The following is a 17,352-nucleotide window of genomic DNA, read 5'->3' as shown; positions in this document are numbered from 1 at the left end:
TTAGGACATGCTTAACATTGACAAAGGAAGCCCTTAGAGAAAGCTTTTTATTTAGCTAAAAAGTAACCATTCTGCATGTGATGTGAGCTGATTATAATTCATCTCTTGCCAGAAAGTCAACATCTTTTCAAATAGTCCCTTTCCCTACTTAGTGACACTTTAATATTATTCTAAGCATATTCTAAGTCAAGGCGAACTATCACTGTTCTGAAAAAAAAAAAAAAAATTGAGAAAGCTGTCTATTATTTAACATCTAACACAGAGAATGAGTCAATAAGTCACACAGTCAGTGATTCTCAAAGACCAGCTCCTCCAGACTCTAAAAATATATCAAGCCAAAAATGACAGCCAAGAAAAGGTGACAGAAGGCCTTTACAGGTGAACAAGGAGAACCTAACAAAATTTAAATGTAAATGAAACATAAAAGAAGTGAAACCAGGGCCTGGTTACCAGAAGGAATATAAAGAGATTTATCCTAAAAAGCAAGGGATATTGCAGGGAAAGAAAAATTCCACCTGGACTTGTGAACCTGCTGAGATATATGCAGGGAAAGAGGAAGGACTCCTCCAAATGTATCATCAGCAAAAGGAAGCTGAAGGCCCACCATCATCTTTGCTGATTAGAGAAGGAGAACTGGTGACAAAGAACATGGGAAAGGCTGAGGTATCCTATGCCTTGATCATTTTGTCTTTGCTGGTTATATATGCCTTCAATCATTACTGACCAATAATAGAGACAAAGCTTTTTTACTTCTTCATTAATAACATGGATGATTTTAAAAAACTGTTCAGAGTGTCAGGAATGCATGAGATGGGTGCACTCTGTTACAGAGGGACCTCAAATTCTGGATAAATGGGTACATTGGAACATCATGAATTTCCAGAAAGAAAAATGCCCATGTCCTGTGACTGGGAAAGAACAACATCAGGCACTAATGCACGCTGGTGATCAACTGGTTAAGAATCAGCTTTGCAGAGAAGGTCCTGGAGGTACTGGTGAACAAGCTGACCGTGAAACACCAAGGTGGCCTTGCAGCAAAGAAGTCCAAGATGACCCTGGAATGCATTACGCAGAGTACTGCCATCAGGTTAGCTGATCCTTTTCCCCTTCACAGCCGTGATGAGACACACCTGGAGCATCCTGTTCTGGATTCCCCAGTCCAGGAGAGACATGGACTTACTGGAGCAGGTTCATCAACATACCACAAAGATAACTAAGATAATTAAGGCCTTGAAGAATCTTTCATATAAAAAAGAGTCTGAGGTCTGGGTCTGTTCAGCTTGGAGAAGAGAAGTCATCCATATTCGAGAGAGCTGCTCAGAAAGCAGACCCAGGCTCTTCTCAGTGTTATTTAGTGACTGTACAAGAGGAAATGGGCAAAAACTGAAATACAAGAAATTCCTCTAAAATATAGTAAAGACATTTTCACTATGAGGGTGATCAAACACAGAAGATTTGCCATTTATTTTGCAGCATCCCCATCCCTAGAGATTACCAAATCCCAACTGGACACAGACCTGCTTGACCTGTATTAGCTGGCTGTGCTTTGAGCATATGGATTGAAGCAGATGATCTACAGAGATCCTTGCCAACCTCAGCCATTCTGTAGTTCTGCAACATTGCTTCTTTGTGCATATACTCTTTTAAAACCCTATACATGCTCAAATAATTTTATTACATAGACTCACAGGATTATAGCTTAATTTAGGGAGGAAGGATATACAAAAGACGTTTGACTTAGCCTCTCCAGTCAGAGCAGGGATGTTATATGGCTAAAGCAAAGTGATTGTGTCACCAGTTCTTCAAAAGGGTCTGGAAGACGATATAGTAATTAACCAAGGTGCCCATTTCCTCCATGTACTCCCTCATGTCATTAGAAGGTGTTCTTGTGAGACATTATGTGACTGATTCAGTTTTATACAAAATATAATAACAAGTATGAAGTTTCAAAATTATTAGCTTCCTGGATACAGATATTCTTAGGAAGAGAACTGTTTTGCTAGTTCTTGCCCAGTGTCACTTTAGCTCATTCCAAAAAGTCTGTGGGATAATAAAGATAAGACATTTTGTTTACTTTATCTTGTTTTTTTTAAGTCATTAATTAATATTAAGTAATTAATATCAGAAACTACTTAACTGAACAGATAAAAGAAGCAAAATATATTTGATATTTGAAAAAAGTTTCTGAAACATTTTGCTTCTTCCAGAAAGTCTCTCATACAAAATACAGTGATATTTAGCTAAAATAGTGGGTATCAAGAATCTTGGTACCTTTTAACAATGTATAATACAAAATATTTATAAAATAAAGTTAGATTTTTTCATTTCTACATCTTAAATAAAGAATAAATTTTACAATACAGCTTTAAAAGAACAATCTTGCCATGGATTGATAGTATTTAGAATTTTTCATATATTACTCTTTGATTGGCCATTATAAAGATTTGTGTTGCAGCAAGGCTGGGAGATTGCTGCATCTCAAAGCTCAGCATGAATTTCAATTGTAGATTATTTCACATAGCTGTAGCTTAGAAAAGTAATTTTGCCAAAGATTGTCTTCTGCTTTATTTCAAGCATTGTTTTTCTCCCATTTATATGGACAGTCTAAGAACTATAAATTGCTGCATGACAAATGGAATAGTTTTGTCTTTTTTTCCATGTTATTCACCTTGTTTTTGTTCTTTCTCTGTAGCCCCAGAGCTTTATGCCCTTGTTAGTGCCTGAGTCTGATAAGAAGGAGATGCCTTGAGTAAGCAAAATAATTAAGCCCCTAATCAAGTAATGAATTTTCTGTCAATCACTCTTTGATGCTACAGGTGACACCTGCCTGACACTGTCAGTTCTGGTTGACATGGATTTCATGTTAACATAAATCTCTTGACTCAATGATCACAAAGCTATGAGTCCATCAACTCCTACGTGCAAAAATATTTTTTCTGCTTCAACATGATCGTTAACATGTCAATGCTAATGACTTGAAAAGTTGTCATTCACTGTACTAAAATATTACTAGAAAGCCAGATCCTAGGTTAATGTGTTGTATTCTGATGGCTTTTGAAGAAAATGGCAACTGTTCAAGACATTACTTCGACCCATGGTGAGTAAAACTAAGTAATCATCATCTCCAAGATTTCTTTTGGTAAAACAATTCTACTCTGTTGTATAGGGAATATTTCTAGGCAAGTACCCATCAGGTGGAATATGTTTCTATTTTATTTTCTGGCAAAAACACTTTTCACCTTTGCCTAAATGAACAGCATGAATTTCCTCATGGACAAATTTTTGTTTGTTTTACATTTCTGACCTGCTAAATTATGTTATATCAAATTATGGCAAATTGCAGGACGTCATATCATGTTACATAGTTTACATTACAAGTCAATTCAACTTGACACGATATGACAAAGTAATGCAATATATCAGTTCTATAAGCACATTCTTTAAGTAATGGGAAATATTTCAGCATACAAACCAGGGCACCTATTTAGTATTAAATATCCATCATCTGCTTCAACAGAAGTGTATGGAGCAATCGGACCCAGTATCTACAGAAAGGGGATATTTTTGTAGTCTTCTCTGCTAATCGATTAAGCAGTACTGTGGTACCATTCTCTCCATATTGCACAAACTCATTTCATTAAAACTCACACTCTACATGTCAACAGTCTGGGAACATTACATATCTCAGCTGATAAATTTATGTGCTATTGAAACATACAGCTTGGGTTTTAAGCAGCACTGGTCTTCATTAAAATCGTGATTGAACCTGGTATTTCAGTAATCAATCTTCTCTTGGCCATTAAATATTTGTGTAAGATTGTGATATGAACAGTCATTTCAAGGAAAACCTTAATTTTTTTTTTTTCTCAATAAAGATATGCCAGTCAATTGTAGTAGAAATCTGTATAGCATATCCAGCAGAAGTGACCAGGATACTAGTCCCTGTCTCCACACTGCAAACACTAAGCAAGATGCCAGTCACATTTACACGGCCTCACCACTCATGTTCTAAGGATTCACCTGGACAGCAAGGGCCCAATAACAACATGGCATCATTAAGGAGGTGCAATATATGTTTACAGTGAGATTGCCATGCAAAACACAGGTACTTTAACTTGTTTTGGTAACAGGGAGAAGTCTGAGCTGGTATGTGGGACTCCATGTGAATTTGAACTAATCTACGACTAGTTTTTGGAGAGTGTACAAACTAACCTCCATGCTACTAAAGTGAATCTGCTCCTGGTTGCACTGTACTACATTAAAAACTGAAGTTGTTTCTGTCAACTAACCCTTGCACTCAACAGGAGAGACCCTTACAAAGGTAACAGGGCTTTCAGTCAGTGCCCCTTTAAACATCTGCCATAGTGAAAGGAAAAGAGTGAAGAATAGACAGAATGCTAATAAAGCAGCCTATTTTCAAAGCTGTTATCCCACGAGTTTCTCAAATTAGATGGCTTAAATGAGAAGGGAAAATATTTCAGAAAAGCACTTATTCTTTGATACTTTCCTGTTTAGTTACCCATGTAGCCATCTGTACATTCCTTTCTGCCATATTGATAAGAGAAGCAATGTCAGGAGAAAGTCTTGAGAGGCAGAAGGCTGCCTAACCCAGCATCTTAGACATAATGTTGGTGGTTGAATGAAGAAATGGGGGTATATGGAGGAGAAAGGAAAATGGCCAAGTATTACATGAAACAGACAGTTAGAATTCTAGTAATTTTGCACTAAAAGATATAGATACTTCTATATGTAAGAAATTATTTCATCCTGTCCTTTGCAAAAGATGGCTTCTGGGGAAAAAGTAAACATTGTTATCCAGTAAATTATATCTGGATCTTATTCTTGACTCCCAAAAGTGTACATTGAAATATATTTCCACTTTTCAGAAAAATCATTATTCGGGCAAACAAGTATTATTTTACAAAATAGTCTTGTTTAAACTTTTTTGTAAAGCATACTAGAAGTCTTTGAAAAGTAAAAGAAATAGTCTTTTAACAATCTATTGCATAAAACAGTTATGTCTCAATCTAAGTATACTAATCAGAACATGGCTAATCAGTATTTTAATTGCTAAGTAGAGCTTCTTATGTTTCAGATAGGTTCTTTAGTGTGTATCTGCAAAGATTATAGAAAATAGAGGTTTGTGTAATTGTATATGTAAGAATGTTATGGATCTTGAAACTAAGTTTCAAAAGAAATTAAAATGTTCTGTTTACATTTCAAAGTCACAAGATATTATTTTTCATTATCACCATATCTATATATCTATCACAAAAATACACACAACAAAATCCTTCCCACCTAACACTAGAAGCAAGTCCATTTTGGCCACCCTTTTTTGTTTGTTTGCTTTTTAAATAACAATGGAGTCTTAGTTGAAGTAAGGAGGCAGAGAACACAGACTAATAGTTTATAAAAGATGCATCATTCTTTGTTGTAGATACTGGAAATAACACACTGTAAAATAAAGTCAGAGTCATAGTACTGAACACAACAATCTTCTATGGTAAATTTGTAATAGTTCTCTAAAAGGTGAAACAATTTTTTTGGATTAATAGTTCAATGACTAAAATTTCAGGATGATAAGTTATTTCAATTTGGCATGATGTACCAATAAATTTCAGAAATGCTTTTCTATTTCTTCGCCAAACAGATTTTCACTTCAAGATGAAATAGTCTTTTATATTGCACATAATTAAATCTAAATTAAAAACAAAAAACCAAACAAAACAGTCTACACAACTGAAAACTAAAATCCTTTTTAAGGCTTTTGAAAGCCTCTGTATGAGCCCTTGTGTACGTTTTACTTGGGTAAGATGGGTTTTATTTGAAGATGAGAATTTTGACATGCAGTAATGGCACTGAACCAAGTATGTTTGCTTGCAGATCTTGTATCTGTGACTGGGAATGGGCTGTGCATTCTTGAGATTCTGTTACAGCGTTTGACAATGCCAAACAATCTAAATCCTCATCACAGAGCAGGAAGACAACCTACAGGAAATCTCAACAGGAGTCTCTGGATATGGAACAAAACTAATATCAAGAAGATCTAGTGTTAATGAATATCTTTTTGTACAAATCTCATATGGCGATAGGAGGGATACTCACAAGAAAAGATTCATTCCCTCAGTTAAATTATCCCTGAGGCTGGGAAGTTTCAAGCTATTAGAAATAAATAGTCTGCCCTTATATGTTTATAAAAATACTGGATTGGAAAAGATAACCTGCAGGTTTTGTTGAGGAGAAAAGTCAGTTACCTGCATGGAATTGTGGATTAAATTTTTGAGCATTTTTAAAATTTTTCCTGGGCACTGAGTGTGTCTACTTCTTTATCAATACAGGATTTTTTTTTTCACATTAATTTCTAGGAAAAAAAAAAATAGGTTTCATCTGCATGTACTTACAAGACTGCTATTGCCTACAGAGACTAAGTATTTCTCCAAAATGATCTGGAAGTCTGCCATTCTTACAGCATTAGAGATACTGTTTGCAGTACTTTTATTTTGAATAAATGCACCACATCCAGTAAGTGATCTTTATTGTCTCTAAACTTAATTGCTTGCTCTTTATGGTTCCATCCATACACCCTGGCAATTTTCTCTACCAAGATCATTATGAAGCAATGCACTATAGTGAATGTTGCCATGTGTTCAATATTTCTGCTCACATGTTTTTTCTGGGTTTCTATCTATCTCTTCTTTTATACTCACTCATTTCATATGTGTGGAGATGCTTTCAGTATGGAATTTGAACTCTTTCTGTTAATGTAATTGTCTACCAATATTTACTCAAAATCAGTATTGGAAAATATGCCCGTGTTGCTTTTACATGGCCAGGTAATTTCAATTTCAAGCAAGAATTTGTCTTTCATTCCTGAGGTTTTGTTTTGTTTTTTCCCCTCTAATAATAGTAAACTAAATAAAGCAACTAAGAGAATGGTATGGATTTGTACATGGTTAAGTTCCACTTGGTATGTTCATAGTGGTGAATGATGCTACATCAGGTTGGCATATGGTCACTAGTGAGGTTTCACATGTCTCAAATTAAGGTCATTCCTGTTTAATATCTTTATTATCACCCCTCAAACTCCCTTATTGCAAAGCAGAAAAAGCCAAAGTCCACAGCTGCTCCTCACAAGACATTCCCTCCAGCCCTTTCATCAGCATCCTCTAGATGCATGGAAGGACTCTCATTCCTTCTCAAATTGTGGGTCCCAAACTGCACACAGTGCTCAAGGTGAGGCTGCACTGAGTACAGTGGGATAACAACCTCTTTTTCCCACCTGATCATGCAGAGTTTGTTGTATCCTATGATGCGTTTTGCCCTCTGGGCTGTGAAGGACCACTGCTGACCCATGTAGAACCTGCTGCTGAGGAGTACCCTCACATCCCTTCCTGAAGGGCTGCTCTCCAGCCACTCCTCTCTCCGTTTATATTAGAGCCTGGCAATACTCTGTCCCAGGTGCAGAATCACAGAATCAGGAGGGATGGGGGTCTGCGTCTCACAGAGGACTGACAGATCCAGAATTACAAAAACCAAGAAAATAAGTTTTTGGAAAAACTTGCTTCAAAAAAGCCCAAAAAACCAAAACAACAAAACCCAAAAACTACTTCACTATCAAGTATGTAGTGAAATAATTTTTAAAAATTGATCAGATCTGGGATTGGTTTAACAAGATCAGGTAAACTGTACAGATAGTTCTTAAAGATCCTTATTGACTTAACAGTTTAACTAGTGTTGCAGCAGGTGTTTTGATGGCAAGGGAAGCTTGAGAGCTCTAGGTGATTTAAACCTCCCTGTCTGGCTGCCAGTCTGCCTTTCCCCAAGGAGGCACACACCAGAGCAATAAGTTCTTTTCTGAAAGTGAGCAGAGATCTCATTTTTCCTCCACTGACACTTTTTGACAGGAGGTAGGAAAGACATGCAAAAAGTGCAAGGCAGTTTTAAGGTGAGGTTAAATGTCATAGCTGTTGTAATTTAACAGTTTATAGCTGCAAAAAAGGAGAAAATTCCTCCTTCCACCTCATTACTCTGACAGCCTTAGTCTCCCTCGTATTTTGGTGATGTGATTCAGGTCTCAGATTCATCAGATACTTAGATAAATGATTGAAATTACTAACCTATAGAAAAACTATTCATTTTCTTCTATGAAGCTAGCTTTTCATCAGACTTGTTCTTACTGGCTCATGGAGAGGCTTCGCAAGCTTCACAGTCACAGCCTTTCCAGAAGTGGGAAGGCCTAGCATGATATTCCTTTTGGTGTTGGCATGCTGTTGCATCATACTGATGCACAAACTCACTTCCTACAAGGAATAGTAGTAAAGAATACCATATGATGGTTAATCTATATGATAGATTATAACACAGGAGAGTGTGATTCAACTGCTGAGTGTGTAAGGCCATCTATGGGAGTGATATTTCAGTAATTTCAAAGTGCTAAAAATCATCCCTAAATTCCAGAGACTGTTCTACATTATTTTCAAGAGATCCATTAATGCTCTTGGGAGTACAGAACACAGAAAATAAAACAAAATATATTCCCTAGTGTATTAAAATATTTTGTGTATTTGTGGTTTTCTTGTTGTTTGGTTGGTTTGGTTTGGTTTTGGTTTTGGTTTTATTTTGTTCCTTTTATCTATTCTGTTTTCTTCATGAATTTGCAAGCGGAAGATAGGTAAAATACCTTATTAGCTTCTTTCATTCTTATAATGCATATGAACAAACAGCTAGGGAAAGCCTACTGGCCGCTATATTTCTTCAAAAATAATAGTCTTATAAAGTAAAACCTCTTAAATTTGAGTTACTCTAACTTTTGTCATATAATATCAGAAAATTTCAACCTGACAAATGAAAGTTGATCAAATAGGGTTAGAGGAAATACTGCAGAAAGGAGGTAAAGCTTCACTAGAGACATTTATGGACTCCTCCTTTTTTAATACTGTAATTTGATTTTGCAGAGAGGTCTCCTATCCTTCCATATAATGTTTGGTACATTTGAAAACACGAATTAGAAATGCTTCTTGGCTCACAGAAAAATTTGCATGCTTGCCATGGTTTTTTAAAGTTAATTGCTGCTCCAAAAGTAGTCAAAATAGAACCCAAAAAGTGTTTCAATAGAAGTTTTTTTAATGGCAGTACATCTCAGGAGTGTCTTTCTAATAAGATCCATACAAAATACATATTTCACCCACTTAAAATAATGAAAATTTGGGGCATCAGAAGTAATAAGCAGTCAAGGAATTATTTTAAATTTTTTGAGATAGAATTTTTTCATCTGCCTTAAATTCTGATTAAGTAGTTTTCAAAGTTTGAGAAGATATGGACAGTTGAAAAACATTTCCAGTCTTCAGCAGCAGCTAGAAAAGCAAAGCATAAGTAGTTTTATGTGCAAACACATAATGTACCTTTCAAAACCTCATTAATAGACACAATTTAAGATATAAACTTCATGCTGATGGATGTTAAGGGGCAAACTGGTATACTTAAACATACTGAATCTGATTCCACTCTCATTTATTGCATTGGCTTCAATGTAGTGACATCCACCAGTGTGAGAATGAGGCGAAATGGATATTAATTGACATTCAGAACAACATAAATTACTGTAATTTCTTCAGTAATGTTATTTATCTCTCTATGTCAGACAGTAATTGTAATGACAGCATTAAGTTGGAAAAGCAATATTGAATCTCCCTGAACAAACCAAATTTTTAATTGCACCTGAAAATACCTACTGCAGAAAATTCTGCAGATTTGTTGACAAGAAGAAGAGACCAGCTCAGGATATTTCAGAATAACTTCTATGCTCAGCAATATATGAAAGAAAGAAAGAATGTAAGAAAAGTTTAAGGGTATGTAATATTCTCACTTTTTGAGGCATATTTACTTTGTACTGCATAGCAAGGCAGAACAAGAATCAAATTTACAGTAAAAACTTTATTTTAAATTATCTTTGAACCATATACTTACAGGTTTTCCTACTCTAAAATTTGGGCTTTCCAGAAAAGTAACGGGTAGTTATTACAGATTTTCAAATGTGGTTTCATAGCATTTGGTGGGTGGGGAGTGGGTGGGGGGCACAAATAGAAAAAAATCCAAAACTTTGGAAGTATTTCAAAACAAAATGCTTTACTTAAAATATATCAAACTAAGATAATCATAGAACAAGAGAAATAACATCCACTTTTATAAAATTAACTTAAAAATACATAATCTGAAAGATATTACCCTGAAGATCATATGAATTCATTTAGTCATGGACTTATCAATATTTTTGTGAGGTATGTCCTTTTCAACAGAAATACCATCTGCTTTACACTTTTTCTATTAGGACAATATAAGTGACCAAAATTGTGTTATTATTTCACCTGAATTCTCTTAAGAGATGGAGACAAAGTAAAGAAGGAGAAGTGAATTCTAGTGCTTATTTTTCTTTTTTTTTTTAATTCTTAAGTGATGAAAATATATCTACTCAGTTGCTTAAATATTAATGCTTACTAAAATTTCAGATATTTTGCATTACTAAAATAATGGGCTAAAAGATACAACACAAAACTTGTGCAAGGCCTTGGACTTGTACCTGTATCTAGGCAAGGTATCCCACAATTTAAGAAGCTGGATCACATTTTGAGAGTGTGTTGAGGAATTTCAACCAAAATAAGACAGCTTTGCAAGTGTGAACTAGCTTTGTGTGTTCTTTCCACCACTATTTCTTGAATTTCTTTACAATAATCAGAAATTATTCTCAGGGGAAACCATCTTTTCACTCTTGTTTACTCAAAATTGTGAAATTAAGTGTGTGAAAACATACATAGGTCATTAGACTTACTTAAATCTTAGCAGAATTAGTGTATATGTGTTGTCTAGCTAATGGCCTGTGTAAACGATACATATGAAACAAAGTTATTCATTTAATAAATGCTTAAACAGTGACAAATCAGTCCTGAAACCTAGAAAGACATATAGAGGGAAGAAACAAATCAGTTCATAGCACATCCTGATCTTAGAAATATCCAGGTTTTCCCTGAGAACATTCATTATTCATGCCCCTGGCTCTTTCGTCTTCTAAGCGCTTTCCCCACTAGTTACCTGTTAGAGTTCAAAGAATAGATGATAAACAGTCACAAATTAGTTTTTTTCAAAAAATATTCCTAGAGATATTATTTTTATCTACTGCATAGAATTATGTGTTATCACAAACACATTGACAAATCTCAAAGAAGAAGGAAGAGGAATGACACAAGTAAAAAGCTGTCTTTTTGGTATCCATTCAATGTAATATCTTTACCTTCTAGAGGCTCACTCGGGGAGAAGAGCAAACTCTAAACTCAAACAGCTCATAAATAAGCACAAGGGAAAACCAGGGGCATTGCATACAAAGGTCAAAATTGTCCTTTTGGTTTTATGATTTGTCTAGTACACAGCAGAACAGGAAGGAGTAGAACCTAAGGTATCAAGAAAGGAATACAGCCAACACTTAAACTTACTTCAGCAAAATTGGACACAGGAGATAAGTAGTGCTGGAGAAGGATTGTTGAAGAATGTAAATAAAATGGGTGTATTTGTTGTATTGCTGTAAATTCCTATGCAAAACTTTTTTTTCCTTTTTAAGGAACTTGTTAATGTAGGAAAGAAGAAAGAAAGTAAACTAAAGGTGGAACAGGGATAGTAGTGGAACCAGGACAGGCAGAAGACTGCAGATTATAAATTTAACACCATAACAAAGAATTTGTGCTTCAGCTTTCTTCCCAGAATATTTTCATCTATCTGTGCTATACCAAATTTTGTAATACAGTTCTTTTCACAAGTGGCCTAAGAGGATATCAGAAGGCAGCAGAAGATTCCACCTGAAAATGGCATAATATGTGGGTACATCAGAAGTCTCTATCAAGAGAATGGGGCAGAGCTATTACTGCACAACATGATAGACAAAAAAGAAAAAAAAACACAACGTGAAGGTAAAGATAGAACATAAAGCTACTAATCTTCATTTACTTTCTATTATTTAATATCATCCTCCCATTTAAATCTAGTTTTAATGTGTTTTGTTTCATCTTACTTTAGAGAAAAAATTGAGATAATTTTGTGTTGCTCTTGGTTACTCCCCAAACCCATATATCAGAAAAAAATATATTTAAAGAGCTAGTGGTTACAGTAGCCAAACATTTAAAAGGAAACATATAATTGGGCCCAAAGGAGACAATATGGAATGTGATCTAGAAAAGTTAGTTTTTCATATGAGCAATATATAATAAGAAAAGGCTGTATTACCCTCTCAGGTTGTGACATTCATAAGTGATAGCATATAATGCTGAAATATCCATGGATATCTAGAAGCATGTTATGATGCCTCTATATATTTAAATGAGAAGCCTAGGAGATTGGGAAAAACACAGCTAATGTGCACATTTCCTTTAAAAAATATCTTGCTGATGGTAGGAGTCCCTAGGGAGAGCTTAATGAAAGCCTCTTTACCTGAGTCTTTCTGAGGTCCATAGGAAAGGAACTGCTTTAAGAGAGTTCACTGGAAGTGGGATAGAATCAATCTCTCTTCTTTATTCTTTAGCCTTTCCAAGGCACTAGACGAAAGGAACTTTCAAGTGTTGCATACAGGAGCAATATGTACTACTGTAATTTTTTATTAAAGCCTTGAATATACTATATTCCTTAAATAGAGGAAGATAAACATACTAGAAAATGCTCTTATCTCAGACTTACTGCTTTTAACCAATATAGGCTTTTGAGATCCCCTTCTCCTCCAGCTTTGTTACCTACTTCTATCTTGTTGCTTTCTTTCAGCAGTACATCCAAAAATATGACAAACGCCTGTCACTTGTAACTAAAAATCCAGTTCAGCATATCAACTGCACTATCCAGTACACCACAGACAAGCTCATACATCATTTACTCTTGGTAGCATGACAGCAGCCTAGCCAGTGTGCTGGACAAGAAGCTACAGATAAGAATTTTTGTTTTTCTCAGGGCTTAACTCTTGCTTAGCCCTGCACCTGAAAATTCGTGCTCAATTTTGTTTGTACGCAAGTAGAGAGCCAACTTGGAAATGAAACAAGGCCAGGACTTTAATGTGGTAGTGCTTTTTCCATCTCTGCAGCAACTCCCGCGCTTGGAATAATTCAAAAAATGTCTGGCTGCTTCTGCATTTTAGAGATCTTTCATTTTTAGGTCAGGCTGCCTCACAAGCTACAGACATGCAGTAAGCAATTCAGATTAGAAGGAACATGCTTTAACTCCTATATAAACAGAGAAGTTTAAAAGGCAAGAAATTCTTTACAGGTTTTATTTTTAAACCTCCTGTTGTGGTATATAATCCTTATGCTTTATTAAGCAGCTCCTGGAGTGTGGCAGTACAGATGCAACAACAGACTTCTGTTACATATCTATCAGAGATTTTCAGAATGAAATATTGTAACTCTCCATGTGAAAGGGAAGAACATCATAGTAAACAAGCAGATATCTAACTCCAAAACTAATTTGTAGTACTTTAAGGGGAGTTCTGCATATATCCAGGTTTGGAAAATATTTTGTAAAATTAATATTAATCTATAACCAATTCAAAATCAGAAGAACTATTTTGCTATTGATTATTCATTGTTTCAAAAAACAACATCCTCTGGACAGTCAGCATCAACTTATGGCAATGTTATATGCAGCACAATGGATTTTTGCTTTTTTGTTTAAAGGTTAGGGATTGTTTTTTGCTTGGGGGGATTGCTGACAAAGCACTTGGCAGTAGGTACAACACATCTACAGTAAGTATTTTACCTGCAAACATGCTGCAATAAAGTGCCATCATTCAATCAATACAGACTACTTAGTTAACATTTTTCTTAATGTATCTGGATTACTAGTTCATTAGATCATTACCTGATAAATAGTGTGGGTAATGAATTGAGAGAGTAACTACATACCTTCAGGAAGAACCTGCCCGATAACAATAATCCATTAGAGAAACTGGCAGTATCCTCTGATCTATTGCCCGCAAAGCTATGACTTGATGGAGAGTTTCATTCCCTCTGCTCAGCACTCCAGAAGAAAATCAGCACAATTTAAATACTTCTCGGGATGTGACAGTTCTCTAGATCCCTGGCTGCATTCTTTTCCCAGGGGTCGACAATCTGGTGTTCCAGTGTGCATAGAGCAGTGAAGATGAATTGAAAAAGCTTGAGATAAATTAGGGATGGCTAAGTTAAAATTGTCTCTGCTCCCGAGTCTCTCATCTGCAGTCTGCAAGCCTATTTTGCTGTGAAAAAGCTAGATGGCAGGCTGCCTCAGTGAGTTTTTCTTGAGCGACAGGGAGCATTTTCAATGAAGAAAAATTCTCCCATTATCTAAGCTAATGTGACTGCAGCTAAATCTAGTCTTAAAAGTGTCTACTAGCATGAAATTCATTCTCACTGCTGCTTTCTTTCAAGCCACAGGTTAAAAAAGAGACAGGACAAGGGAAAAAAAACCAAACCAAATAAAAAACATCATCCTAGATTTTTCTATATTAAAAAAAAAATACTCAAACTTTTTAAAGTTGATAAATGGCAACATATTTCACAGTATAACTATGCCCAAAAATCTGTGTTGGGAGTTATCACTGTTTCCAAAACTTTATCTGCTTATACTCAATTCGTTTTTCCACTCTCTGTTCTTTCTGTTTTGTTTTTTTTTTTTAATAAGTATCATGTTGCAATTATCTTCATTTTCAATATTCTAGGAAATGAAAGAGCAGTATTTTCCCCTTGTTGGCAAAAAATGAAGTGACAGCTAAAATTCTGAACAATCACCATGTTTAGCCTTAGTAGATAATCCTAGATAATCCTCAAAAAAAATGTGATTGATGTTTTGCCATGCCTCTAAAAAATATTGTGTAACAAGTTGTCTTTAATTATGAACCACAGCTCACACTATTTCACAAAAAAAGATAGAATTTAAGTTTTCTGAATATCACTTTAATGCCAAAGTTATTTGACAAAGTAACTAATTTCTACTGTTATGTAAAAAGTTTTTACATTGAAATTTCTCAATATCATGGAAATTCAGCCCCTCCACCTATGCTGTAAATAAACAGAGATGCAGCTGAATATATATGAATATAGCCTTTGTGCTAGAACTCTTGAGAATGATAAGTAAATATATTGCCAAAAAAGAGATATAGACCCTGTTTTCATCAAACAGGCATGAAGAGACTGAAAATCTTTAGGACATGACTGCAGCAGTCTCTTTTCTTCCCCATGCTCTGGGGTAAAGCATGCACTCACATTAGCAGAACTCTGCCAGGTGAAGTGAAAAGTCATGATCAACATTAATAGATTTCCTTGGGGCTTAACTTACTAAAGCTGTAGCTCCACAGAGCCTCTTTATTTTATGCTGAAGGATTTATGTCCAGGCTAATTTTTTAAACAGAAGCTCCTTTGGCCTTTGCCCCAGCAACCACCCCTTGAAGCATATGCAAGCACTTGACCAGATCCAACAGTTCCGTACATACAATACACATAAACATAGCCAAAAATAACACGTATTTCCAAAGGGATTAAAAAGTATCCCATGCTGCCTTGCTCTAGGATAATTTATGCTGTTGTAACACTCAAATTTCTAGGTGACACTGGCTGTGCTGCCAGTCCTTGCCATCAATATTTGTATATTTTCCATGTAAACAGATCATAATATCGCAAGTCATAGAATTGCAGAATGGTTTTGGTTGGAAGAGACCTTCAAGATCATCTAGTCCAAACCCCCAGCTCTAGGTGGGCCTGTTTGATCAGGGAGTTTTGTCTAGGTGACCTCTAGAAATCCCTTCCAACCTCAATAATTCTGCAATTTTCACTATTGTTTAGGAACCACCAAAATCCTGAGTTCATAATGATTTTCTGTTTAAATGTTTCCTAATTTTGTTAGCCTTTATTTTTCAAAACATCTTCCTTAAATAAATTTGGATTATTAGATTCCTCTTTTCTTCCTCTCACACAATTGCAGCATCTGGTGCTGAAACTGATAAAACTGCCAAGACCTCACTGTGCAGCAGCCCAGCCCTGGATACCCCAAAGTTATCCTTCTTCACAATAAGGAAAGGCTTGATGGAAGTCTTTCTAGAGCTGAAAGCCACCTGCTAGCCTCAAAGACAGTGTGGTTTGTGTGCTATTATTAATTTTAGAATAAGAATCACTCACACCTCCCCCCTCTCAACATCTACTGCTTCAGCCAGAGCTACAAATGACAAGCTGCTGCTTTTCTTGATCCCTCAGCAGCTTGGGTCCAAAAAGCTACATCAGTGTCTCAGATTCTATTCATAAAAATCTATTCTCTTGAACAAATTAAAAATATATAATAATTGTAATTCACTCTTTCTAGTGGTATCATTATTTTAGAAGGTATGATTCATTCATATTCACTGGTTTGAATAAGTAACATTGACATGTCAGTTTCTAGGAAGGTTTCTGACTAAATTTTGGGGTGTGACATGGAAGGAAATAGAGAACCAGTTTAGAAACCAAAACAGAGTTTGGGTAACCAAAATGCCGTAGTAAAGTTCTGACCTTTGACTACATATTCTTCTCAGCTGCCTCTTTTTCGGTATCAGATGGAGAAAGGAAGAATGCAACAATTGTTTTTTTCCAGAAAAAGGGTTTAGTAGTCCCTGAGGATTGTCAGGGATTAGGCCCAAGACAGCCAGCAAAGCAAAGTCACTTGGTTTGCAGAGTAGTAGAACAAGACATAAATTCACAAGAAATTCTCAGACATTGCCAGGAGAAAAAATTAATAGGGCTTTTGTTCTGGTTTGATTTAGTTTTGGTGGGGTTTGTTTGCCTGTTGTTTGCTTTGTTTTTCCTTTCCAAGTTATCTACTGGCACAGTTTAATATCATTTTGCAATCAATCAGAGAGTCCCAGATGGAAGCAGAGGTGACACTGTTGGCATAGCATACTAGATATTTTTGGTGTGCTGTAATCCAGTTATGAAAACCTCTTTCAAAACCTCAAAAGACAGCAATAGCATAATAGGCAGAGGGTGAAAAAGGTGAGCATGGAGTTGTGCACATTGTAACTCTGTGGCATGTTACCTGCCTGGGCAACAGAAGTTGTAATTGCTTTAAGAGCACTTTGACTTGGGTACCTCAAAACTTTAGGAAAGTTGATTTCTATAAACCAAAGTTATACACTGGGCCTATTTAATTTTTAAACTTAAATAGTAGCATGATACCACAGTTACAAGGCAGATTTCTATAGAATGTTAAAAACCCTCCTATATAATAGAATGCACTAAAAAATTGTATTTGGCTAAATCTTTAGAACTACTGATCTCCTGCAACTGGTAATTCTCAATAAGTAAAAGATCTCAGTTTAGATAA

At 35.6% G+C, this 17,352-nt stretch overlaps 1 protein-coding gene across 7 annotated transcripts in view; it reads right to left on the bottom strand.

Moving 5' to 3' along the window:
- Positions 1-14,311, bottom strand: part of MGAT4C (MGAT4 family member C) — a 336,587-nt gene extending 322,276 nt beyond the window's left edge. For all 7 annotated transcript variants that reach the window (XM_042017617.1, XM_042017612.1, XM_042017619.1 and 4 more), the window contains exon 1: positions 13,929-14,311. The gene's annotated coding sequence lies outside the window, so the exon portion shown is untranslated. The remainder of the gene's footprint in view (positions 1-13,928) is intronic.
- Positions 14,312-17,352: the final 3,041 nt, after the last annotated feature.

This window comes from Corvus kubaryi, unplaced genomic scaffold, assembly GCF_017639235.1.
Source record: "Corvus kubaryi isolate FWS band 111438036 unplaced genomic scaffold, C.kubaryi_AGA036_p1.0 137, whole genome shotgun sequence".
Classification (NCBI taxonomy): domain Eukaryota; kingdom Metazoa; phylum Chordata; class Aves; order Passeriformes; family Corvidae; genus Corvus; species Corvus kubaryi.
This window is presented reverse-complemented; position numbering and strand designations above follow the sequence as displayed.